The sequence below is a fragment of the Heterodontus francisci genome, unplaced genomic scaffold (assembly GCF_036365525.1).
Source record: "Heterodontus francisci isolate sHetFra1 unplaced genomic scaffold, sHetFra1.hap1 HAP1_SCAFFOLD_59, whole genome shotgun sequence".
Taxonomy (NCBI): Eukaryota; Metazoa; Chordata; class Chondrichthyes; order Heterodontiformes; family Heterodontidae; genus Heterodontus; species Heterodontus francisci.
The window spans coordinates 5,565,468-5,571,131 of NW_027140758.1; the positions used below are offsets into that span (position 1 = coordinate 5,565,468).

At 51.1% G+C, this 5,664-nt stretch overlaps 1 pseudogene; it reads right to left on the reverse strand.

The window, feature by feature from the left end:
• Window positions 1-3,578: 3,578 nt before the first annotated feature.
• Window positions 3,579-3,635, reverse strand: LOC137360623 (U4 spliceosomal RNA; annotated as a pseudogene).
• Window positions 3,636-5,664: the final 2,029 nt, after the last annotated feature.

A 5,664-nucleotide genomic window follows, 5' to 3' on the forward strand; every position in this document is an offset into this window, starting at 1 on the left:
GCATCCTTCCTAATAGACTCAGCAAAGGGTTCAATACAGCAAACAAACAAGACCGGGGACAGAGGGCAGCCCTGTCTGATTCCAGATTTGATCGGGAAACTTTCCAATTCCCACCCGTTGATTGACACTGCGCTACTGATGTTTGTGTAGAGCAGTTGGATCCAATTGCAGATTCCCTCCCCAAACCCCATTTTGGAAAGCACGTCCATCATGTAGGTGTGCGATATCCTGTCAAAAGCCTTCTCCTGGTCCAGGCTGATGAGGCAGGTGTCCACCCTCCTGTCCCGTACGTAGGCGATCGGATCCCTGAGTAGCGCGAGACTATCAGAGATCTTCCTGCTGGGTACAGTACAGGTCTGATCGGGGTGAATCACCAACTCCAGAGCAGACTTGACTCGACTGGCTATGACTTTGGACAGAATCTTGTAATCAACATTAAGCAGTGAGATGGGCCGCCAATTTCTGATTTCTGCCCTCTCACCCTTCTGCTTGTAAATGAGGGTGATGATGCCTTCTCTCATGGTCTCTGACATGCTGCCGGCCAGGAGCATACTCTCGTATACTTCCAGCAGGTCCGGGCCGACCCAGTCCCACAGGGCCGAGTACAACTCGACCGGTAAGCCGTCGCTCCCGGGGGTTTTACTCGTCTCGAAAGACTCGACGGCCTTTGTCAGCTCGTCCAGAATTAGCGGCTTGTCCAGTCTCTCCCTCCTGCTGTCATCTAGGACCTCTGTGATAGATGACAGGAAGGACTGGGAGGCTCTGCTGTCTGTGGGCTTCGCGTCATACAGCCCAGCATAAAAGGATTTGCTGATCCTTAGTATGTCGGACTGCGAAGTCGTTACCGAGCCATCTTCTTCCTTCAGGCTGCTGATAACAGAGCTCTCTCTGTGTACCTTTTGGAAGAAGTAACGCGAGCACGTCTCATCCTGCTCGATGGAGCGGACTCTGGACCGGAAGATGATCTTGGAGGCCTCCTTGGCAAAGAGCGAGGCCTGCTGGCTCTTCACCTCTTGGAGGTCCTCCTTGACCTCGACCCCCATTGACTGCAACCGGAGTAGATTTTGCATAATTTTCTGGAGTCGGGACAGTTCCCTCTGTCTCTCTCTCGCCTTCTGAACACCTTTGTGGATGAAGAACCTCTTGATGTTCTCCTTTATCGCTTCCCACCAGTGAACTGGAGACTCAAAGAGGGGTTTCACCGTCCTCCAACCTTTGTAATCCCTTTTGAGTTCCTCAACGTTCTCTGGGGTCAGCAGTGTCGCATTGAGCTTCCACGTCCCTCTGCCAACCCGCTGGTCGTCCTGTAAGTGACAGTCGGCCAGTAAGAGGCAGTGGTCGGAGAAGAACACCGGCTTGACGTCGGTGGATCCGACCGTGACAGCACGGGACACAAACAGGAAGTCAATCCTGGAACGGGCAGACCCGTCCGATCTTGACCATGTGTATCTGCGCTGCGCTCCGTCTGCAGGTTTGCTGAAGACGTTGTGCAGTTTGGCATCCTTAATTGTTTCTACTAGGAATCTGGACGTAGCGTCCAGTTTGCTGTCGTCACTGCCGGATCGTCCAGCCGCATCGATGATGCAGTTGAAGTCACCGCCTAGGATGACCGGCCTGGACGTCGCCAGCAGCAGTGGGAGCTGCTGGAAGACGGTCAGCCGCTCGCTGTGTTGTACCGGGGCGTACACGTTGATCAACCGGAGCGGAGCGTTGTTGTACATCACGTCTGCTACGAGGAGGCGGCCGCCCACCACCTCCTTAACTTCGGAGATGGTGAAGTTACCACCCCGCAGCAGAATACCCAGGCCGGAGGAACGGCAGTCATTACCCCCCGACCAGATCGATGGCCCGTGGGACCACCATCGCGACCACTGCCTGTAGGTGCTGAGGTGTGGTATTCCACACTCCTGCAGAAACAGTAGGTCAGCTTTGACCTTGGCAAGGTAATCCAAGGTTGAAACACATCGCGTAGTCGATTTAATGCGACGCACATTAATGGAAGCAATTCTTACACCCATTTTTTACTAAAAATTAGTTGTTGCTTCCCATACCATTTGTCCTCGCTAGTCCCAGTCCTTCCCCTTCGGGATGTTCCTGCATACCCATCGTATGCGCAAGCAGTTTCACGTTGGTTGGGCTCAGAAACCCCTCCTGATTTTTCATGCAGGGTTTGTGCCGCTCGGGTGACATCGGGGGGGCGGGGTCTTGTAGGCAGAGAGGATTGGGTTGTCCTCAGCTGCTTCCATCTGTTCCTCCTCGAAAACATCACAGCTCCCGGTCTCCCGGAGCTCAGGTGTGCCAGACGTGTCTTTGCTCCCGGTGTCGCAGAGCTGAGATGCGTTGGCCTCTTCGTTACGTGTCGGGCATTGGGGTTGGGGCACGCTGGGCCCATCACAGCTTCCAGTGCCCGGGGGCTGGGATGCTTTATCATCCATCTCGGAGTTCTGCTGCCTCTTTTGAAGGGGCTGTCGTTCCAGCATTTCCCCGTCCAGTGAAGAGGAGTTGTTGCAGTCTGATTCAGAAGAGAGCCTCCTCTTGCCACTGGTTTGGGTGGTGGCTTTGGGATGTTTTTTCTTTGTGGTTTTCCTCTGGACCACTTGCCACTGACCTGTTTGTCCATCTGCTGCCTCCTCCTCCATTGATTCTGTCTGTGGAGGAGGGGTTTCCGGTCGCTGGATAGGTGCTGGGTCGTTGGTTTCAGCTGCCTCCCCTTCCTTCTCAGGCTGAAGTTCCTCACTGCGGAGAAGGTTGCTGGTCTCCTTTCGGACAGCGGACGCCTTCGTCGAACCTTCGCCCGGCCATTCCTTGGACCTTGCCGCCTGAGCATAGCTGAGACAGCATTTGGGCAGGTCTTGTAGAGATGGCCTGCCGCACCGCACAAGTTGCAACACTTCGTCTGCTTACAGTCCTTGGTCTGATGGCCTTCCTCCTTGCAGTTCTTGCAAACAACCGTGCTGCAGTTGGCTGCCATGTGACCAGATTTGCCACAGGTGCGGCAAACTCTGGGCTGCCCAGCGTAGACCAAGAAGCCTCGACTTCCCCCGATAGCAAAGCTGGAGGGAGGGTGGATGATGGCTCCACTGGGATCTACCTTCAAGGTCACCTTGACCTGCCGCTTGCTGGTCCAGATCCCAAAGGGGTCCTTGACATCGGTGCTGCTGCCGGCCACCTCGACGTACCTGGCGAGAAAGGTGAGTACATCCACCACCGGAACATGGGGGTTGTAGAGGTGAATCGTCACCACCCGGTCCCGTTGTGACGGAAGCGTGAAGAGCGGCTCCGCTGTGAGGATCGACAGTGGAGCCCGGTCCCCTTTCTCCTTGAACGCCTTCAGGAACTTGATGCATCCCGCCACGTTCCGGAACGTCACTTCGAAGTATCCACTGCTGGGGAAATCCTGCAGGCAGAAGACGTCCGTCGCTTGAAATCCGCAGCAATCGAAGAGAATTTTCTTGATGAAGAAGGTGCGATCGACCGGTGCATCTCCTTCCTTGTCCGTCACGAACACCCGAACTGTGTTGCGCACTCCCTGGCCCGAAGCTCGAAAATTGGTTATAGCCATTTTACTCAAAGCTTCCCCATAATCACGCTTCGGTTAAACCTCATTAGCTACGATATTGCCACTGCGCAAAACTCAAATCCCCTACTATTACTGCTCTATTGTTCTTGCACTTCTCAGAGATTTGCCTACATATCTGCTGTTCTATCTCCCACTGACTGTTTGGGGGTCCATAGTACACTCAGTGTACTATGATTGCCACTTTTTTTGTTCCTTAGCTCGATCCATATAGTCTCATCTGATAAACCTTACAACATATCATCCCTCCTCACAGCTGCAATAGTTTCTTTGGCCAAAATTGCCACTCCCCCTCCTTTCTTATCCCCCTCCCTATCGCGTCTGAAAACCCTGTAAACAGGAACATTGAGCTGCTATTCCTGTCCCTCCTTAAGCCATGTTTCTGTAATAGCTATGATATCATACTGCCATGTGTCTCTCCGTGCCTTCAGCTCATCTGCTTTATTTGCTCTACTCCTTGCATTAAAATAGATACCCTTGAGCACTGCCAAACTTTTTTTTTTAATTTTCTAACCTTTGTTTCCTCTGTCTTCCAGACATTAATTTTCTGCCTTCCATTTTCATTTCAGCTTTTGTCCCATCTGAGTCTACCCTCAGGTCCCCATCCCCCTGCCAAACTAGTTTAAACCCTCTCCAACAGCACTGACAAAATGTCCCGCAAGGAACTCAGTCCCAGCTCTGTTCAGGTGCAACCCATCCGATCTGTCCCAAGAATCTGAAGCCCTCCCTCCTGCACCATCTTTCCAGCCACACATTCATCTGTGTTACCCTTCTATTCCTGTACTCATTTGCACGTGGCACTGGGAATAATCTGGAGATTACTACTTTTGATGGCAAGTTTGCTGATTTCTTACCGAGCTGCCTAAGTTCTGACTGCAGGACAACATCCTTCTTTCTAACTATGTCGATGGGTCCAATGTGGACCACAACTGCTGGCTGTTCATCCTCCCCCTTCAGGATGCTCTGTAGATGCTCAATGACATCCTTGACCCTGGCACCAGGAAGGCAACACTCCATTCCTGGATTCACATCTGCGGCCACAGGAATGCCTCATTTTTCCTTGACTATTGAGTCGCCTATCACTATGGCTTTTCCAGTCTTCCCTGTACTCCCCTTTACAGCTGAGCCACCCATGGTGCCATGGACTTGGTTCTGACTGCTCTCCCCAGGGAAGCATCATTGTCCTCCATATTCAGAACTGAATACCAGTTGGAGAGTGAGATGCACTCAGTGTCCTGCAGTACCTGCCTGATTCTTTTTGACTGCTTGGTGGTCACCCATTCCCTCTCTCCCTGCTTACTGTTAAGCTGTGGGGTGACTACATCTATGAACATGCTATCCATGCAGCTCTCATCCTTTCAAGTGAACCGCAGTGTCGCCAGCTGCTGCATAAGTTCCAAAACCCAGAGCTCAAGCTGCCGCAATTGACCACACTTCCTGCACAAATGGTTCTCCAGGATACGGGAAGGATCCTGGAGCTCCCACATAGCACAGGAGGTGCACTCTCGAAGCTGAAGCACCCCTACCATTCATTTATTTATTAGTTGACCCTTTGCTACTGCTTAAAAAAAACCTTACCAATACTACAACACCTTAGAATTATTAATAAAACCTTACCAGTACTGATAAATCCTACTAAAAATCAATACAGTTCACCAGTTAAAATAAACCTTACTCAAAAAATAACACTCAGCTACTCACTTGTTCATTATTATGAATATTGAATTTATACTGTTTTTTTTTTAGTCTGCCAGAGTTGAGACGCTATAACCCAACTATTTATGCACCCACCCGAACGGTGGTGTATTAACGATTTATTGATAATCCCTAACAGCAGTTACTCACAACCAATCACCTTGCAGCTTTCCTGTTATGTCACAGTTCACTTTGTTTTCAAACTCCGATGGCCTGGGCTCCTGTCTGCTCCACTCACGCTGCTTCCTGCTGTCTGAGTGATCTCTCTGTCTCTCTCTCTCTATTTTATAGCTGTACATTGTGAGTTGTGGATTGGTATTCAATATTTAGCTCTGTGAAAACGATTGTGAATGAAAACTTAACTTTCAATCTTATGCATGGGCTGCTATGCA